This window comes from Mugil cephalus, chromosome 14, assembly GCF_022458985.1.
Source record: "Mugil cephalus isolate CIBA_MC_2020 chromosome 14, CIBA_Mcephalus_1.1, whole genome shotgun sequence".
Lineage (NCBI taxonomy): Eukaryota > Metazoa > Chordata > Actinopteri > Mugiliformes > Mugilidae > Mugil > Mugil cephalus.
The window spans coordinates 8,288,102-8,310,141 of NC_061783.1; the positions used below are offsets into that span (position 1 = coordinate 8,288,102).

Here is a 22,040-nt window from a genome sequence, read left to right on the forward strand (position 1 = left end):
ATGCTAAAAGTATTGATCTGACTTGCCTTTATGAAAAGAACACAGCACGTTAAAACGTGCTAAATAAACAAGATATTACACTTGGAAAACACTGGATTCTGTCACTGATATCAAGTGATCTCTACCCAAGTAAAACCTGTTTCTTGAGGGGTCTCACCGCTCTGTTTTCTCGTTTTATTGCATTAATCCACATCTGCCGTCTTTTTTGGGAATCCTGGCATTCTGGGGCACAACAGCTCCAGGTTAAGTAGTTGCTAGCAGTTTGAAGTGTTTTTAACGTAGCTTTAGCTGCTGTGGGTCTGGCTCTCACAAGCTAAATTGAACTTGACATGAATGAAACCAGGTATTAAACAAAGACGGCCTTTGAATATCAAGCCAAAGTTTCAAAAACATTAATTAACATTAATTTACCTGCTTTTGTTTCTTGTACAATGCAACTTTTAGGATGGTGTAATTGTTAGCACTCTGGACTCTGAGACCAGCGATCTCAGTTCAAATCTTGGTGGCACCTTAATTAAAGCCAGGATAAACTCATCTGATTAGACCTCCTAATCAATATTCCTCTGATAAATCTCCCTCTTTTTGCAGTTTTCTATGTGCTCTTTATACAATTTCAGATTCATAAAATGTTATTTCTTACTTTCTGTCTTATTAAAGGCACACGTGAGCAGCATGACTTGGTGAAGAGACAAAAAGTACACCACATATACAAAAGCTATATTAAAAATGTTTGAAACTTTTCAAACCGTCCACAGAGGATGTAAACAGGGATAATGTTATAAAGCATAAAACAATAACTTCTCTGGTTAACACATAAATACCCAGTACATTTAACCAAGAGTTAGTCATTAAAGACTTATGAACCTCATGATTATATCAGGAGCTATAAAAATGGGACTTGAAAAAGTTTGAAATAGATGATGTATTGGAGAGTAAATATTTCGTACAGAAAAAAATAATGATAATTGCAAATCCAGATCAGATTGGAATTAGTGCCTCTTTCCTATAGTTTGGCAGCTTGTTTCCAGAGGTTTTCAATATTGTTTGTGTCTTCTGACAAAGCCTTTTGGCTCCAGTTAATTGTTTCATGCAAAAATTATCTAATCATTTAAACCTTGATCGATTTATCAAAATACATTCATATTATAATCTGCAGAAATCATGTCAGAAACCTTATTTTCCACGAATTCCATAATGAAAATATGCAGTTTGTACGTTTAACACTAAATGTAAAATTAAATGAAGTATGACCAAACTTTTTCTTTTGTTCTGTTCTTTTATTGTGTATTTTCTTATGTTTCTTGCACACTCTTTGCCTCGCCTCTCTTCACCTGTAACAGGAGATAATAGGAGAACCTAGAGCAAAAACATGCCAAAAAGTGTGTTTAATTCACAGTGCTTGGCTCTTCTTCTTCTTCTCTCATCATATTATTGTTTCGAAGAGAAAATAAAAATGATAAAATTAACTTTAAGAATTATTGTCAAGATTCCTTTTAGTAAATGTATAGGATAATGTATAGGATATTTACCATTATTAATGAGCCCTTACCTTCCATATTTTCCCTTGTGACCTCCTTTTTGTCTTTTGGTTCTGTTTCTCCTTCTTTTTGTCATGTTTGTCTTGCTTCATCCTTCCATAATTGTTGCTTCTTGATTTAACAGGCGCAGCGTCAAGCAGCCATCATCATATAGAGGTTAGTGCTCTGTGTTGTGGCCGTCGCAACCCCGGTTTGAATCCTGGGAAGAGTCTTCATTTGTCTTAATTTTTGCAGAATTTCTTCTTCTCTTTGGAACTTCTGCCTTGACACTGAAAAACAGTCAAAGAAATAATGGAATTAATTCATTGAAACCATGTGTAAAAAAATTATTTCTGACAGGGAATCACCATGTTTTACCATAACGTTCATCCAGAACACATCCTCACTGGCTCTCTCTTTGTCTCTTTGTCTCTCTCTGTCTTGTTTCTTTCTCACATCATGGCCTCTCTTATTTCTGAAGGGAAAAATGCCTGAAAAAAAGTAATATTGATGAAAACACTTATTAAACCCACTGGAATCATGATAAAATGAATAAGAAAGATTAAATTCTGACTCAAGGCATATATTTACTTCAAAGTGCAGCTGGTCACATGTTCTTGGCTCCTTCTCTTCTTTGTTTTGTCTTCTCTCCTCATGTCATTGTTTCTAACTCTCCTGGTCTTCTGTTCTCTCTTCCTCTCTCAATTGTAAAGTTAATATCCAGAGGTCATACAGGGGGAACCTGCTCAGCTGTGATCGTATAGAGGTCAGTACTCTGCACTGTGGCCCCAGCAACCCCAGTTTGAATCCAGGTCACGGCACGTTCAACTGAAGTGGAAGAAACTTCTTTTGTCTTTTTGCATAATGTCACAGCCTCTCTTATTTCTAAAGGAAAATGCCAGAGTAATAATAATAATAATAATAAAGTAATAATGACAGAGACAGTTATTAAAATAAATACAATGGAGATTAAATGTGCAATTACAGTACATGCTTACTTCACAGTGCAGGTGGTCAATTGTCCTTGTCCTCTTCTTCTTCTTCTCTCCTCTTCATGTCATTGTGTGTAACTCTCTCCTTGTCTTGTATTTTTATTTCCTCTGTTTATCCAGAGGTGATACTACGACACCAGCTCAGCAGGTCCATCCAGCAGCTGTGATCGTATAGAGGTTAGTACTCTGCGTTGTGGCCGCAGCAACCCCGGTTCGAATCCGGGTCACGGCAAAGACTGCTGAAGAGGAAAAAACTTCTTCTGTTGTTGATTCTCTTCTCTTCATTGAAACAGAAAGATAAGCAAAGAAATAGTCAAATTAATTCATTGAAATGATGTGGGAAAAATTTATTTCTGGTATAGAATCAATCAACATGTTTTACCATAGTGTTCATCCATAGTGGCTCCCTCTTTTTCTGTCTCGTTTCATGGCCTCTCTTATTTCTAAAAGACGAAATGGCGTAAAAAAAATAATAATAATTAGGGAAACAGTTAATCAACCCATTGGAATCATGTTAAAATAAAAAGAAAATACATTTCTGAAATACAGTATATATTTACCTCAGAGTGCAAACTGTCACAGGGACTTGGATTCTTCTTCTTCTTCGTCTTCGTTTTTCTTCTCTCCTCACGTCATTGGTTCTAACTCTCTTGTCTTGCTTTGTCTCTTTCTCTCACAATCGTAAGGTTGATATCCAGAAGTGGAAGAAACTTCTTTTGTCTTAATTTCTCTCCTGTTTGAAACAGAAAATTATGTTTGTATTGTTAAAAACAAAATAATGAAATTATTATAAAGGAAACCACATGTAAAATGCGTGTATTTCGCGAGGAGAATCAATGACCATGATTTACCATAGCGTTCATCCACAACACATCCTCAGTGGCTCCCTCTTATTCCTATTCTGTCTAGTTTCTTTCTCACATTATGGCATCTCTTTTCTGAAGGAAAAAAAATGCCAGAAAAAACTACTAACGACACTTATTGAACCCACTGGAATCATGTTAAAATAAATAAAAATGATTAAATTCTGAAATACAGTATATGTTTACTTCAAAGTGCAGGTGGTCACATGTCCTTGGCTCCTTCTTCCTCCCTCAGTTGTGAAGTTGGTATCCAGGGGTCTTTTAGTGTCGCTGCCCAGCGTCAGTCAGCCGTTAGCCTAGCCGTCAGCGTAGTAGAGGAGTAGTGCACTAGCCTCGTATTACCGGACCTATACAGGCCTTCGGCCGAAACTGTGCAAGCTGCTCCTCGTCCTCCCTGGGCAACAATGGGCAAAGAAACAATTAATTCATTAAAACCATGAGTAAATAATCTAGTCTGGTAGAGTATCACCATGATTTTAAATTTACCATTTTAATAGACCAGGGTGTTTCCTTTCATAATTCCTGCTCTGATGTCTTTTTCTTTTTTCCTTTATGGAGAGAAATAATATTAAAATAATAACTCATCATAATGGACATTTTGATAAAATTAATAAATAAATATATACTTCAGAATGCAGGTAGTCTCTTATCCTTGAGTCCCTCTTCTCTTCTCTTCTCTTCTCTTCTCTTCTCTTCTCTTCTCTTCTCTTCTCTTCTCTTCTCTTCTCTTCTCTTCTCTTCTCTTCTGCTCAAAAGACAAATGTCAAATCGATTTCAGAATAACAGAAAAGTGATTGAATATCAGAGAAAATTATCATCACACCATCAAGTAGTTTTACCAACCGGAGAAGTTGTGGGGACATTTCTTCTCGTCGTGTCACATCAAATTTCTTCTTTTCTCTCTTGAGGAATGAAGAAACTGCGATAAAGAATAAAAATGAAATAAAATATGGAAAGTTGCATCGGTACAACAAGATAAATGTTATTCAATATTCAGAGGAATTCTTATGACATAAAATAAAGGAATATTTACCAGTTTTAAAGAGAGTGGCTGCAGTAGATGGTGTGTTTCTCTCTCTACAAAAGACACAAAAATAATAGTAAGAGTTAAAACCTCCAGATTTTTTCCATAATTTGGGGGAATAACTTCCGGCCTGCGTCACATGAACTTGTATTTACAGGAATGGACTGCTTACCTTGTTTCCTTCCCACGTTTGCAGCTCATCTTGTCCTTGTAGCTCAAACTCTAACTCTCTTTCTTGGTGGAGAAGGGCTGCTGGTGATGCTGACGCTGTCTTCCTCTTGTCGCTTTCTCTTTGACTTTGCCAGCTGGACTGTGTGTCTCATAAACTGGCAGAGGACAGACATGGTGAGCTGGCCAGATGCATCGTAGTTGGTGACTCTCCACCGGTTTGTGAGCTGCTTGTCTCGTGATCGATAAACAGGGGAGATGACTCTCGTGAAAGTGCTCCCATCGCCGGACTCCAAAGTGTGGACACAGTTTCTACGGTCCCCCTTCAGCACTTCCATATCCGCTTTCTCGGGGATAACTGGAGTGAAGATCCGTCGAATGGGAGCGCCTGCAGCCGGAGCCAGCATGCCAGGTGGTGTGCGGGTGAACGGAGATGGTGTGGCGTTCTCCCAGTTGTCTGGCTCCATCTCCTCGTCAAAAGGACAAAACACATACATCAAGCTGACGATGTTCTCGGCCTTGATCATGGGGAACTCTCTGGATCCCGTGAGCAGGTTGTGGTAGAGGCTCAGGATGGACTCGCTCATGGAGTTAACGTCGTCATGGGTCAGAGGACGGTTTCTCATGTTGGAGAGGAGCAATTGCGGAACGGTTCCTGGCTCCACCAGATCAACTACAAGGAGACAAAGACACGAGTCACGTTAATTATGACATGATCAGATTCATTATTATTATTAAACATCATTAATGTGACTGAAACATGGGAAATAGTCATGTGAAGTATTCTTTGCTCTGTAAGAGTTCACACTTATTTTTTAACTGAGCACGTTGTAGACAAGCTCAAAGTAAAAAGAAAAGATTCAGTGCATTAGTTCTAAGCAGAGACTGATTAATATCCGATATATGTCTGTCTGTCTGTCTGTCTGTCTGTATATATGTCTATATGTCTGACTCGTGGGCACATTGCCAGTTGACTTTAAACTCATTTGCCACTTCGTTAGGTACACTGGTAAACACAAATGCATTCTCATATAACAGTCCTGCATTATTTCCCTCTGATCTAACCTGCTGCACCCCCCTCCCTGAAACCCTGTTCCCATAATTTAATCTGGAAGGTTATAATCTTTTCTTTCTTTCTTAGTTTTGTGTGTGCATACCACACAAATTTCATCTATCGTTGTCACAGCACTTATACTGTATGAATTAGCTATTTCTATGTTACAACATACAAATGACACAACTCAGCACAGTCTGTGATTGTTAAAATGTTTAGTTTGTATTGAAACAGTTTAAGAAATATTGTAATTGAACTCATTCTATGGAGGTTGTAGCCTATGGCGCTAAGATATGAAAGATATCTAAGTTATATAATAATATGATGCATAATATAATGCTGTATAAAAATATACAGTAGTATCAGCAATGACTAAAATGGAGCTGTCAAAATAATAGAAATACAACAGAATACATGGAAACAATAATAGAAACAAACCAATCCACAGAGTACGTGGATAAACTTTAACTTTCTCATGTTTCTCCATCAGGAGCTGAAATACCAGATAATGATCACACAAGGAACACAGGCTTTGACTCCACCATGTTCAAACAATAACAGACCCAGACTGGCCACACTGAGGTCGTATTCATGGAGCTTGAATCATTCAGAATTTTAGCATCATTCAAAAACAAACCAGGTGCCATCCTTATATCCTTATATCCCTTTAATTTTAATGTTGACTAAAAGGCCTTGGTTAACAAACAACGCCCAATATATAAATATATAATGTTAGATATTTTGTTAAATGAATAAAAAAAATAGGTATAGAAATGTATTATTATGTCAGGTCGTTCCTGTGTTTTTACCATAGCGCTCATCCAGAACACGGACAATGCCGTAGGTGAGGAGAAGTTCCTCGCGTCTCGCTGTCATTTCTCAGACTTTGGTGAATCTCTCGTACAGATATCCACGCTTCAGATGCAGTTTCTTTCGAATTTCAGATTTCTCTCAGGCTTCTCAGATTGTGTTCAGCAACAACGTTGAAAACTTTCGTCGAAGTCCAAGTGAACAATTGATGTACAACTGTCACCATGACGATCACCATGCAGCGATTCGTTCAATTTCACATAAACATGTTTATATTTAAACTGCACAGTAATTAAATTAGAAAGGGTTAATATTTTTGCAGTTTCTCGATATAGTTGAATATTTTATGTGTTAAATAATTAGTCACTAGTAAAGCTGTTTATAAAGTAAGAATTTACATTGGTTTTATTTTCATTTTATTTAAATATATTTTATTTAAACCACATTGTTTCTTACAGATTTAAAATAGAAATGGTAAAAAAAAACTTTTAGGAGTGAAATTGATTAGGCAATAATGAATTGGTCTGTATAAATAAAAAGATAAAATCAAGAACCACTATAACAGTTGAGACCTTTATTTATTATTTACTTTTACAAAGGTTTTAATCGCGATTTATTCTACATGCATACCTGTCCTTACTGCTTATTGCACTTCTGGTTGGATGCTAGACTTCATTTTGTTGTTCCGTACCTGTACATGAGTATTGACAAATATAAAATTGAATCTAATGTAATCTACTGAGTAAACTGTAAATTGAGTAAAATAGTTGAAATCACACACACAGAAACACACAATATAGTTTAAATCACATTTGAAATCTGACAAACTGAAGAAACGATGAATGAGTTGGTTAAAAGACATGGTTGTACAATTACTGTTGGAACAGTAATAGTAATCTTAACAAGATTACCATGACGCCACTGCGACAGAAACCATCAACGTCATACGGACTTACGTTAAAACAGGAGGTTGCATCACAGACGGGTATCTCCTGTAGCGAGATGAATGCCATTGCTAAAGCAAGAAACTCACTTAGAACAGTTCAAATAATCTCCTCTCACTCACTGCAGCCAGCAGCGCCACATATGTCAAATCCAGCGGAAGCATCAATGTTGACCCAAGAAAATGGCAAAAATATCCATAACAGATGTGATTCACTTCTCCTCTGAGCCTGTCAACCAACCGTAGCGTAGTCGCTGTCCTGAGAGTTTCCCTGGCTGGGTCAGCCTAGCTAGCTCCGGGGTTGGGCGGCCTTTCCTTACAATATCCAGCTTTTCCTTCAAAGTCTGCTGTAAAAATGTCTAGTTTGGCTCAAACAGAACCGTCTCTGATCTTCCAGCAGGATATAAGATTAACTTTTTGACCTACCAGCCAAAATATGAACTAGTATGGATTTGGAAAAAGTGGATTAGCCTCAGTTTCAGTTAGTTTAAGCTAGTTTTAGGTAATTTCAATTATGATAAAGGTAGCTAAATAAAAGATGCTATGAGCTTTACTGAGAACTTACGTTAGCCATATAACACTTAAAAGGATGATAAGTAGTGATTGCAAATATCTGTTTATTGTTTTATTGTTATTTATTTTTGGAACTGAAATAGTTACTGTCGGCCGAAAGTACGCAAAAACACCAACATGGACAAACTTATGTGACAGCCCTCCAGAACGTAACTTAAGAAGTGACTTAAGGTATGACTTCATAAAAAAAATACAGCATAAATCAATACTGACTGACACAAGATGTGAACCAGGTTTCTGTGCCTGGATTCCATTTGTTTCTTCTAATGCAGTGATCCATTTACTTCTCTTCTCTTTGGTAGTCGGAGATATCTGTAAATATATTTCTCTGACTGCTTCTCAAATCTGTTGGTACAGTCAATTGCACAACAGAATTTTTCAAATGAGGGGCTAACCTGGTCTAGATGTTGCACAAAGGCCTGATATTCTCACAGAAAGTGAACCTTTGAGATATGGACTAGCCATCTGGTGCCTCCGATTCTTGTTGTATGAGAGGAGTCATTCCCAAGTACTTGTAGCTCTTGACTAGGTTCGCATGGTTTAGAGGACTCACATGATAGGAAGTGGAAGCGTGCTGAAAAAGACTGATGCTCTCGATTGCATATTTAAAACTGAGCTCAAGTCTATGTGTCATGCCATGGACCGCAACAACATAGGGTGTCATTTCCTTAAGGTGTGAGACAACACCACTTCTGGCTCCTACCATCACTGCTGCGCCGCCTGTGGAGATGGCGACCGCCTTGTCCTCCCAGTTGCAAGACAATGACTCCATTATCCCCTTGATTGCAGTGGTGATGTTCTCTGCATCAGCCTTCTCTACCGTGGTTATGTGTCTGGAATGCTCTCTCTTTCAATTTACACTTGAACACCCTTTTGTTCATCCAGTCTGGGAAACAGAGAAGGATAACAAGGAAGTGAGTTATGATTAGTTACAATTACATCTACTAAAATTGGATAAAACATAGACAACTGTGATTAGTGCAGACTTGATGCTAGTGCCAAGATCAGGCAAGGCAAGGCAGATTGATTCGTATAGCTTATTTATTTATTTTATTTTTTTTTACAAAGGGTTCATCTCAAGTGGCTTTACATAGCATTAACATCCTTTGCTCTTAGAACAGGGGTGCAGGCAGTTCATTGTTTAACTCGTGGTCTTCCGGTGCACGTCAATGTGCAATGATGACATTGACATTTTTTTAAGAAAATAAGCTGCATGCTAGCAGTGCTCAGAGCCATACATGCTGCTTGCCAACAGGCAAGGCAGGCAACTGCTTGTGAGCCCAGGCCAGTAGTATGCACCGGAGGGCTGAACAGATGTTAAACTACAGCAGTGGCAATGTGCTCAGTTTTCAATTTACAGTAGGAGACCTCCTAAGAGGCCCCGCTCTTGGCATAACGCTGCTCACTCGACCCCGTTACATGTCATTCACATGTGCAAGCAGTTAAATGTGACAAGGTCGGCCAATTCAAAATCAAAAGATGTTCTCCCTCTCTCTCTCTCTCTGGTAGCCAAAAAGACAGAGGAAGAGGAGGAATGAAAGCAAGACTGTGAGAAGTGAAGCAGATAATGGCAATAAATAAGTTCCACTAGCATCACATTATTTTGTTGTTCTTTCGTTGACAGTTATCTTTTTATTTATTAACAAAGGTCCCCATTAGCTGTGCTATAGAGCACTGCCAAGGATACAGTAATAAGACATATAAAGAAAAAATATTCCTAGATTGAGTCCAGTCGTGAGAGCACAATGCTGTCAAGAACTATAACTTAAATCTGCATCACTTTCCCATTGCCAAAGCCATAACCATTTATTTTTTTTCTTCACAACAGTATCAATGTGTTTGGACCAGGAAAGCCCACTGTCAAAGAGACACACAGGAGCTTAGTTTCCTTAACTTGCTGAATTGGTGTTTTATCTATAAAAATATTTAATTGTGGCCCTTTCCTGGGAGTATTATTTGAACCAAACACCATGCATTAAGTTACATTAAGCATCAATTTATGGTCGGAGACACACTTTATTTTATTAATGGTGTTTAGTTCCCTATTTAAGATGACATTTAGATCAGCAGATGTTCTTGCTGATGCATGGGCTGTAGTGTCATCAGCATACGTTGTTAAAAATTATCATTAACTGACTAAGGTGGCTGAGTCCAGTTATCCGCAAGCAAGTCTAGTGTTGAGATTTTTGCCTTGGGCCCCAACAGCTTTTAGAATCGCTTCTGTTTGGAGCCAAATGTTACTGAAGGTATGCCAGCACATTTGCGCGCTAACAGGATTTCATGCTCACACAGTAGCATGTTCACAATAACAGAAGTTAAAAAACAAATACATGTATTATATTTGACGGATTAATTTAATGTGGTTTGCACACAGCACGGAAAACAATGAACAGCAGATGCTAATGGAAATGCGATGTGCATGTTTCTTATTTTAGTATGTGGGGGGGTCGGGGATTGAACTGGCAACCATGAAATAAGCTAGTCCTACATGCTACCAACTGAACATCAGCTATCCAAGCATGTCTGCAACAAAGTTCATGGTAATTTATCCACTAATTGACAAGACATTTAACTTGAATTAGCCTCATATCCTTATATTTCTAGCATTTGATTATAGAGGCGTCTAAGGGGGGCAAAGCTGGGTTTCTTCACATCTAAAGACCATCTTTTACTCTCCTCCCATTACTCCATCTATTTCCCCCCAGGTCCAGTCAATGAGCAAACTCCTTACATGATTTAAGGTGTGGTCTTTGATGGTGAAAACATCAAGTAGCGCGCCTGTCCAAAGCGGTGGACACACTTAACAGAGTGATTGACTCCATGCTGAGAAGCTGCTTCTAGTTCTAGTTTTTCCTGCGTTTAGCTTTTATGAAAATTAAAGACCCCCTCCAGGCATGTTGAAGGAAACATCAAAATACTCTGGTGTGAATAGTAATTTATATCTGACGTGGTACTTCTATAAAAATACAAATGCAAATATTCATCCTTTCAAAAGCTGGACTGTGGGATACAGTCTACCTCCAATATCAGGGAAAGTCTGTTTAGTATTAATCATGTTACGAATGCTCCTTGCACGTCAACCCTCTTAAATATTCAGATTATATCTGCACTCAGAGGGAGCTGATCATCTGAAAACAGCCAGCATACATAATTCTATACAGTGAAAGTCTGTTGAATGGACTTTAGATGCTAATATAACCTTTTGTCAGTGACCGTAATGTTGTGTCTAAAGCGTTTTCCTTGTTTCCCCCATCTGTTTAGAAAGCATGTTAGGCCCAGTTCAGATTCGGCAGACTGAGTCTCAGGATTGTTTTTTATTAACTGTCACAGAGGCAAACTTCCATTTTAGGTGTACTGCTTTCCATCAGTACTTGGAGATCATTGATTTTTTTTTTTTTTTTTTTTTTTCATTGAGGGTGTGCAAGGAAGCCAAACAGTTCGGCAAAAAGGACCTCTTCACTTTGCTCTCTCTCCGAGGAGGATTTGGGCAGAGATGTCATTAGTTCAAGGGCTGCAGACAGCCAAAGGAGCATTAAGACTTGGCCAAGGTCGACTGTTGACACTTGCCTCCTGATTGCCAAGGGGCTGCATGGGCATGCAATCTGCTTTCAAATGCAAAACTGCACTTTAAGAGATTACAGAGACACACCTGGAATACATATTACCGTTTAGCGTCGGCCAAGACTTTTCCCCTCTGCTGATCAGCTCACATAGATAGTTGTGCGCATCCCGAACACACGTACCGTAACAGAATATATATATGCAAAAGCGCACATAGACGCGCACCGGCATAAGCGAATCTGCATTATCCCATAGGATAGTTTTACAAGACGCTGTAAAGAGGAAATAGAGGCGTGCGCATGTCCTCCAGTATCTATACAGCTAATTACAGGAGGTCATAAAGCACACAGAAAACACATACCACAGCAAGTGCCTGACTCAATCAATACCAGCATGCCTCTCGTGACGGATGTTCACACGCGTTCATGCTTTCACTCACAAGCAGATGGGGTGTTTATAACCAAATCAATACGAGCAATATCAACGCTGTGTGTCTCAGCCGTAACCAGTGCTGCATAATGTCTGCTTCGCCCAGACCGTTATCAGTACCCTCTTGTTATGAGGACTCTCCAAGAACGGCTACATTTGTGTTTGCTAGTGAAGAGCTGGTGAAGTTTTCCACGTCGGCGTAACTGAAACTAAAAAAGTGCGGATTCAGAACCAGCGTCGCTGACAGCGGATCTCAAAGGTGTCTTAATGCCGGTTTGCATCCCAAAAAACTCAGTGGAAATGTAAATCAGCCCTGAGTCGGAGGCTTTTAGGCTAATCGAACTGTCCGCCAGGTAAACGAAGCACACCAGGAGTCCAGGGTACTTCTGACAGCCAATGGTGGCAGGTTTAATGAAAGTGCTGGCTCATTAACATAGGGCTCAGGCAGTGGCCCCCGTGCTGTCCCTTCCAGGCTCGTTATCTCAACAGCAATCCACCTCAGCCATGGCTAATTGGCTTCAACGCACAATAATACTTTTTGTGAGATCATTAGGGCCGTTTTTTTTTTTCGGGTTTTTTTTTTTTGTTTTTTTTTGGAGCCTGCTAGCATGGTATCTGCGGGTCTAAAGATACAAGGCATCAGATGGCTGCAGGTTCACCTAATTTCTCTACCCTAATTATGGACGGGGGAACACAACGGGGAAAGTTTGAGTTGGAAAGCGAAGCGGGCACAAACAGGAGGGCTGTTCTCCTCTTTGGAAGGCGTGTACGTTTTGCTCATGCAATTTTACGGCTGCAGAGTAAACAAAGTGAACACAATGTGCCGCGCGTAATACAATAGCTAAATATAACCAGCGTTGATGCAAACTAAGCAATGGCCTCAAGTCCTCAAGAAAAGAAACCTCTTTTCTGTCATTATGTTACATAAGCTTTCACAATCACTTTCCTTTGCCTACTGTGTTAATACCTGCAGGGGACGAGAGAGTAAGCACCAGTGTGTTTTGTGTTGACTTAATTTAAAATGCATAAGAAACATTATTCCTATATAGATAACCCAAACAACATGTTATATTAGTAGCAAACGCCGTTCTGAAAAACTGCCTCAGATGAAGCTATTCATCAGACATCGTTATACACTTGCTGTTGTTAGAAACCCGAACCCCATGCTGCCCTGTCTTATGTTGCCACGTCTTACACTTCTGTTAGACTGCCGTGCCAATGCATGACGGACAAGGTTTGAAGGTGGATGAGACAGACCATCACACTAAATTTTCCTCTCGTTTAGTTTACAAGTAAATAATTACACGAGATGAAAACAAGAGAACTATTGCAATTCTTCTTTTTGCAACTGACAAATTGTCGGGTAAATCTGCACCAGCATTGACAAGTACAGCCTGCAGGGCAGCGAAAGGAAGGCATCATGCTGCCTCTGCCTAAGGCAGGTAGAGATTGTTAAGGAGTTTTGGGGGTAAAGAAAAACCACAATATATATCTAAAATAGCTGATTTGTGTATATCTCCATCTTTAGACTTTTCATTTCATTTTCAGCCCATTATCCTCTGACTAGAGTCATAATGGTGCTAACATTGATGGTTCATCAACAATTCATTTCTTCTTTGGTGGTGTGTTTCCAAAGACCACACACAGTCTACTTGGAAGTAAGTGAAAACTCAATGTCTGCCAAAGCCGGAACACGCCAGGTGCTTGTGTATTTTGTCTAAAAAAAAAAAAGACATGTGGTGAGCTGAGTGGTTAAATACACTGTAAGCTAGGACTGTGCTGGACTAATGTGTACAGAGTGGAGCTTAGTTAACCTTTTGAAACGTCTCAACCTAAGACGATTGAAACCCGAGTGCCAACCTCTTTGGTCGCAAAAGTGAAGCTGACATGTTAGGGTTAGGGTTACACTGCAGTTCCTTGAAAGGCCACTTGAGGCTAACTTCAAAACTGAGTCCACCCAGGTTGACCTCCTTCTTAAAATGTCTTTCTTTACACTCGTGATTACGTGATTTCAAGGTGTAAGGGTGTCCATTATCCATTGCGAGTGACAAGCGTGTGTCACTTCTGGTTGCTAGCTGTCTCAGTTCCACTCCTCAAGCTCCTCTTTGTTCATTTTTTCAGGACATGTTAGCCAAGCTGCGCCGGAGAGAATCAGTGCTCCTTTGCCCCACAGTCAAAACCTAAATTTGAAACTGAAAGAGCATTTTGTGTACAGTAGTCAAGATCCTCGGAGCTTTGGAAAATTAGATTGCCTATCAAATAAAAAGCCAATCCTCCCTCTGTGTCTGCGGCGAATGCGTTCATCCTAATGACCGCTGTCAATTTAACAGATCTTCTGGATGGATTGTCAAGTCACAGCCATAAGCCATAACATAACATAACACTGAGCGAGGAAAGAGGCTGTGGGATCGGCGTACAGTATGTGCAATGAGGCCAGATTTTTGTCTGAAAAGGCGTAGTGCATATTACACTTAACAAACTTTGACTTGCTCGACTGAACGGATATTGCTTATGTTATTAGGCAAGAATATGTTTAGAAGTGTTATTGCAGCTGAAAGGCTGGTACAGATCTGTAAAGCAGCATCGCGTACCCTAGAAACCTCATCTGGTTGAAATGCACTGAGCGTTGGAGAACGCGGATTAAATTTCTCTGTCTTTCATCAAGTGCAGGCGAGGAGGAGAAGTAGCAGCAGCAGCAGAAGATGGTACCTTTTTTATTTGGCATCTGTCTGGCCGTATTCCCTCACACCCCGTCTACCTCTTTCCCATGCATCAGTGGTCCTCGCAATTAGTTTAGATTAGCCAGATCCCACTGTGGGGAAGCCAGCCTCAGCCCAGCCCTCTGCAGCAGTGAGGTCGGCAGGTGATGTTTTCGGCTCGAAAACCTGGAAGAGGCTCGTCTCAACAAAGAACCTGCGCGGGTTGTGGGCAGATTAATTCCACATAAATAGCTGATATTCCACGCTGTTTTTCCCCCCTCATACCGGCCCCGTCATTAAGAGACTCAGAGGGTTTAGCGCTGACCTCTTCGCCCATACAGAAAAGATACACTCACCATCGCTGCTAAACATCAATGATGGTGTGAGACACAGAGCGAGCAAACAGAGGAAGACAGAAGGAGAACAAGACCGACAGCGAAAGAGAAAGAGACTGTTCCACATCAAGTCCTGAGCTGATCGATTCCCTCCTAACGGGGCCTAGTAGCATTGATCGTAGTGTAAGTAGCTTCCTCGCTGTGGCTTACACTGAAGCCCACACAGCATAGCTGCAATGGTCCACTGATACGCGCCGAAAGTTGTTTTTCATACTCGCTCTATCCCATTGAGGTGTTTTTTTCTCCTCCCGCTATTTCGAAAAAAAAAGAGAGAGAGAGAAAGAGAGATTTTGTGCTTGGAAAAAGAAATCTCGCGGCCTTGATACGGCACGCATGGCCTCACATGCACACTTTTGCAAATTTACTGAGTAAATAATTTGCTACAACCACATGGGAACCTGCACCACACAGGGGGGCTATTATCATTGCAAGTGCTCACCTACACACAGTTGTTTGTTGTTTTCATCCGACGATCGTGTGTGTGTGTGTGTGTGTGTGTGTGTTTGCGTGTGAACGCTCGCGTCCTTTGAGCCACAAACTTGAAGGGATTTTCTCGGTTTATGATCTCAGCGCACAATCCAAACAAGCTAAACAAGAGGGAAGGCAGAGAGAGAGAGTGAGAGAGAGATATAGATAGAGGTGGATCTCCGGCGGAGGAGACAGAGATGAGTGAAGGATGAGGGAGGGAGGGGGGGTAAAAAAGAGAAACAGAATGCAGGTCAGGCCTCGAAAGATTACCGCATGAAGGTGGTCTAGGCAGCACAGCTAATTATGCATGACATTACTGAATAAGCTGTTCCGCTTGCTACATTTTATTAAAGGGAGTGAGAGGCTGCACGCCTTAATTCATTATTCATTGATTTTAATGGATTTTTTTTCCTGGTGAGAAGACAAGGAAAGAGCAGGGAAAGTGTCCACTGGCTCAGAACTCTTATTTCCAGATAATCAACTTATTGATTTGGACAAAAACACACACGCATGGCAACAGCACATTTAGAGTTATACAGTACAACACAAAGACGGAAATGGTTTCCTCTGACAGGACATAAATGTCTGTGTAAATGTCTGTGGGCTTAAGGGAGGTACAAAGTTTTACTTGCATTGTCTGAGATCTCAAGGCAGCTTTGCTCCATTTACTCAACAACAACGGCAATCCCGCTTTACAAATAACTCTAAAATGCTGAGCACAAGACTGTCTCCTGTGCCGGAGTTAGAAGGAATCAGCGAACAAGGTTTTGTTCTGTACAAGGCACTGACTCAGACCTCCAGCCGAGTGGGTTGCGATTCTAATCCTTTCATTTGTTCCCTCCCAGCGAGGCACTTTCCAAAAATGTTAATCTGCCCAAATATGCCGGCGTCTTCTGCAGTGCACGGTAACGCCTGGCAACTTTTGGAAGGGGGGAGCGCTCTCTTAGCTTCGCTCGCGTTACACTGGATTCAGGATGTGAGTGCATGCACCCATCCATCCAAGTTCCCAGATGTGAACACGTAAACAGCGCACGCATGCACACTTAAGCCGAAGCCCCTCTGCACCGGGCGAGCTCTGGGAGCAGCTGTTTCTGACTGAGCATCTCCGGGTTGCCAGTGTGAATTAGAGAGAAGGCTGCTCTGCCTCCTCTAAATGTTTCATGATGTTTACCAGGCTGTTTGTTCTGAGAGCACATCAAGGGCGGACCACTCCCACCGGCGCCCACCAAAGGGGAGATGGGGGGGGGGGGGCGCGGAGGAGGTGAATGAGTTTTTATATGGTTGGATTGATGGATGAAATCAGTGATGGACCAGGATCTAGCCTGGAATGCATACTTCTCCCGTATTTACTGTATGAGTCAAAGAGCCCCTGTGTGTGAGTTCAAAGAAATAACATCAATTTGCTGAGGTTACCGATCATGTCTTTTTATCATGAGTAACCTCTGGCTGCATCCTGGACAAAGTAATACACAGCCTACACTGAAATTAAGTGCATACATTAAGAAAAATGATTGGAACACGCAGGAAGTGGATCTAAACGAAAGTGCAATCAGTGTAAACACAAACAGCTTGAATTCAGTAATAAGGCTGACAGTCGCCGCTGAGTGAGTGTGCTTCATCAAAGGACAAACACAATACCTGGCGGATACAATGATGGTGAACACCATTAGAAGGCTGAGGACAAATGGATGAAAGGAGCAGGGGGCAAATTTTCATGTAAAGTAGTAAACAGACAAATGTAACGAACCGTGCGAATGAGAGATCCACAACATCCAAGAGAATTCGCCGGATTCTCAGCTCAGCACAAAGACAATCGAGGGGAAAAAATACAAACTTAAGTCAAACCATGTGTTCTCTGCACCATTCAGTTTCCATTAAAGGGAGCCAACACTTTAGGGAAAGACAGCGGTTATGTTTAGTTAATGGGGAAATCAAGTCAAGTGTGTGAAAATCTGATGCACTACAAGGCTCATGCATTTGCACCAAGTGGCAACCTCCAGGGATGAAGCCAATACGGAGGCGCAGTTCCACGAACCGCCACTTGAGGCTCGTTTCGGGTGAGTTGAGGCTATAGACTGCGTAAATATAGACTGCATTGACCAAGCTGATGCTATTTTCCCAGGGATATGGGCAGCGTCATGTTGTGACTTCGGAGCCAGAGTCTACGCAGTGCAGTCTGAGAGTGGAGCGATGCTATCAATAACCCAAGTACACTTCCGTTTGATGTTTATTGCACTCTGCTCTACCTAAAACTTTTTTCCGTCAATAGTGTCAATGGAAGCCTGTGGAGATGTTCACAGTGTGGTACGAACACAGGTCTCTATAATTCATTTTCTCATTTATTTATGTATGGCACTTTATTCAACCGTCTGGAGGTGAATATAGATTACTTAATTTGTTCGTTTTCTATAACCGCTTGTCCTCTAGAGGGTCGCGAGGAGACTGGGGACAGAGGGACAGACAACCATTCACACTCACACAATATCACCAGCAGTTATGTGGTCACTTTAATTGACAGGTGGTTTCCCTGGCCCGCAAGATGGCGACGGCCAACACCATCCACGTTGGGCTTCAAAAATGCTCATCAGGAACGCTATGACTGACGCAGGCAGAGCTCCAAGGATACAGACCACATGTTGCCCACTCATCTCACCCCTGTGAACAATGGACCTCACACACACTAGGTTGCTCTCTTGCTTTCTATCATTAGTATTCGTGCCTGTAGCCTTATCTTTCAAACTCTTCCCTTCTTTTATTCTTATTCTGCGACGCTGGGCAAATATTTCCTCCGTAACTTGGCGGCTTTTCATCTTTCTCAAGCCAGACACATGGGCGTTTAAGGCGATAATTGACACTCTCAGACAAGATCAATGGTGACCTGGAAGCGAGCAGGGGAGCGTTTAGATGGTGGCGAAGCTCACCGTGCCCCCGCTGTTCCGCCTGTAATTACACCCTGGGCGGGGAGATTGGTCGCCGCTTATTGAATCCATATCAAATAAAAAGCCAGGGAAAGTGACGGCCGACAGCGCGGCGTCGCATTCTCGCCGTCCCGCCACCGTTCCCTTTCACGACCCAAAAAGCTGGCATTTTCAGTCCGACCTCGCCTCACCTGTGTTTCACCGCATTTGCCCTCCCACTTGCTTTTTCTCTCCTCTTTGTTAGATGCCTTGTGAAATCATTCCTCTGCATCCAACACGCTCACCAACTCTTTTTAGATTTGCATTACTCCCCTCAGATGTCATAATTAAGGCCAAGGAGAATACAGATTACTCTACAGTAGTCTGCCCACATAATAGCAAGTTATGCTTGCAGCTTTGCTACACTCTTCAACACATCCTGTTATTTTGTCTGATGCACTGCCGCAGTTTGTCCCAGCTCCAAGAGTTCCGCCGCCTGCCACTTGGGGGCGACATGACCATATGCTTCCATCTATTAACCTGATCTGCAACTGCAGGCCCACCAGCCCCCGCTGCGCCTTGTGCACAGACCACAGTCTCCGGGTAGCTGCACCATCCCGTGGGCTCCCTCCTTCTCCTTTTCCTCCTCCCCTTCTTTCTCTCTTTCCCTCCTTTCATCCCTCCATTACCCCCTTTCGCCCACACCCACACTTCTTAAATCAGCTGCGATAAAAACAGATGCCGGATTGAAATGTCACAAGCGTATCTCAAACTGCCAGAACATTAACCTGTTCACCCTTAGGTGCCTTGCTTTCTCTCGGGGGAGGGGAGGGGAGGGGGGGGGGGGGGCTGGAACAGAGCAGAAAGACGTGGCGAAAGGGGAGGGAGAAAGAGAGAGGGGGGTGGGGGTGGAATGCCATTGATTAAGAGCCCTCGTGGGTTACGGGGAGAGCAGGCAGATATACAGGCAGGCTGAGAGGAGAAAACAGACGGCGTAAGCAGAGTAGACAGAAAATGCTTCAGCGGCGAGGGGAGGGAGGGAGGGAGCGGGAGGCAGGGAGAGCAATAAAGCAGAGAGACAAGAATGAGGTAGAGAAAAAGGGAGGCAAGAGGGTCGACTGAACAGGAGACGCAAAGTCAAAGAGACGAGGAGGAAGAAGGGGGGAAAAGGTGAGAGGTGAATAAATACTGAGGCAGTGGCAAAAGAGCGTACGGTGAAAGCCAAGGTTTGGAGGTTACTTATGGACTTGCGGGGAGGGGCCAGTGATCTGGAAAGACAGCGAGTGGGGGACACACAGAGCAGTGAAAGTGCAGGTATGTGCTACATCTCAGTGGGGGCGATTTGGTTGATAATAGGCTGATAAAACCGCCGCCTGCTCTCAATGCCTGTCATAAATCTTTCATTGTTACTCTCCTCTCCTCCATCTCCCCCACCTTTTTATTTATTTATTTATTTTTCATTTTCACTTATATTGGCTTTTCATGGGCCTTCAGCTCTACAATACAACCGCCACGGTTGATGCAGGCATCTTAAAATAAGCAACGGAGAGAGGAAGGGCGTGGGGCGGGGGCGGTGATCGGAAAAAAACAATGGCTGAGGCTGCGTTGTGAGAACAGAAACAGCAATCCCACTGTCCTCGAGAGTCCAAGTGGATATGACTCCGATACAGGCTGCGTGAAGCTTCAAGGATTCTTTGCAAATAGGATGGGAGGGATGGAAATGAAAAAGGCACTGAGAGGAAAGTCTAACACTGTCTAACCCAGTGCTTCTCAAACTTTTTGGGTCACGCACCCACCTTGAGAAGCACTGCACTTACCCCTGATCTCCACCGGATGCGTCACGCAGGAGACGCTCCGCGGTAGATCACGGCAATTCGTGAAATTAAACTGAATATTTCCTGCCACGTGTCGCGCCCTACATGTCATGTCACCATTACCCACCAGTGGGGCGTGCCCCACACTTTGAGAAGCGCTGGTCTAACATAAGGATTTGTTAGGCTACACTTGGATGTTTTGCTGTGCTTTTGCCTCGTCACTTCTTCACTTCCACTTTCCACGTTTAGGCCGACCGTCATGAGCCTGGGTGGTTTCTTTTTGTCATTCGTGCGAACACTATGAGGCCACCGCCCCACCCCTTGCCCGTCGCCTCTCTAGCCCTCGACGTCTCACAACAACAGCGTCAGTGACGGACTACAGGCTTGTGACTGCTGCGTCAGATATTGACCCTTGATAGGTGGTTACAGGGATATATACTGTTGCTTCACCACTACGATGAGCTAAAAAGGGATTGCAGTTCTGTTTCAGAAACAGTGCCACCAATTGGCCTCGGATATGTACTAAAGGGCTGGGCGTATCGATCTAACTACTGATATCACGGCTATCACAGTTCAGTAAATTACTCGTCATAGAGTTCATGCGAGCGCAGTTTCTTACTAACTGTGGCCGGGAGGAGCTTCTCCATCCCCACCTGTAGCAAAGGGTGGGATATGGACAGAGCTTGACACTCAAATCCTAGCATCACAGCAGCATCGCACAGGTGGCACTGACGCCGTTATCAAAACTCTCGGAAGAGAAGACAATTGCAGACCCGCTTCTTTGGTGGCAAACGAATGAGCCAACATTTCCCTCTCCGAGCAGTTTTTACATTTATTATTACATTGTTGCTTTTGTTCACTTATTTTGCTCAACTGACCTCGTTGCTGGCTTTATTTTCCATTTTTGTTGTGCTGTTCACATTCTTACATTTCTATTTTTGTTTCTATTAGATTATTCCTTAAAACCTAGATACTAGCCCTGTATTTACTCGGTATCGGATTGATACCAAAATTCCCAGTATCGCCCACAACTACCACAGCCTAGATGCAGTTTTGCAATAGATCGATCTTTAAGGAGAAATTCTGGAAACAACTCCAAGGAAAAACTGATAGTTTTGGTACTTGTGAACGTGGCACCCTAGTTCAAGAGACTCACCTCTATCCATCCCTCCCTCCCTACCTGCATTCCTCTCCTCTCATCCTCCTCTTCACACTGCCTATCTCCTACTTGTTTCCACGTGTCCCCTCCCTTGACACGACCATAAATCACGAGGACTGAGAGGGTCTTGTTTGCGTTGGGGGGTAATTATATGTACCGTATGTAAGCTCTCAGGCCATGATGAATTAGCTGCCTTAAATAGGCCACTCCTGACTGACACAGATGGCACAAGCAACAGCCTCCATTAGACTACTTATATTAACAGGTAAATAGGTGCGAAGGAGACGGGAAAATACATTCAAAGTAGAAATGCAGGACAAGAGCAGAGGCGGACGGTCTTCAGTCTTCAAGTTACACTAGACCACTAAAAGCCGATTGGCAAAAACATCTGCTGGCTGGTGGCCAGGCCGAATTGTAAGGTTTTTTTTCTGCTTTCTGTCTGCAGAGTTGATAAGAAAACACTGGATTATTTACGCATTGGCCATATCGACTTTATTAAAGATAACGTGTCATTTGTTATTTTCAACGAGAAGCTAAAGAGGCTAAACAGTTTACTACGACAGAAATGAGTTGATCATGTTCTTGGTTAAAACTTGCACTTCTACTGCAACAAAAAGTCAAAATGTCCCCCGTGCTGAACACCAGAAAAAAACAATGGATCCAGAGGCGAAGGG

At 42.2% G+C, this 22,040-nt stretch overlaps 2 long non-coding RNA genes across 2 annotated transcripts; both read right to left on the minus strand.

The window, feature by feature from the left end:
- Positions 1-1,561: 1,561 nt before the first annotated feature.
- Positions 1,562-2,396, minus strand: LOC125020133. The gene is made up of 3 exons (XR_007114171.1): positions 2,109-2,396; positions 1,896-2,008; positions 1,562-1,807 (listed from the first exon to the last, which is right to left on the minus strand). It is a non-coding gene; the product is annotated as an uncharacterized LOC125020133 (long non-coding RNA).
- Positions 2,397-3,662: 1,266 nt separating this feature from the next.
- Positions 3,663-4,102, minus strand: LOC125020134. The gene is made up of 3 exons (XR_007114172.1): positions 3,999-4,102; positions 3,859-3,920; positions 3,663-3,766 (listed from the first exon to the last, which is right to left on the minus strand). It is a non-coding gene; the product is annotated as an uncharacterized LOC125020134 (long non-coding RNA).
- Positions 4,103-22,040: the final 17,938 nt, after the last annotated feature.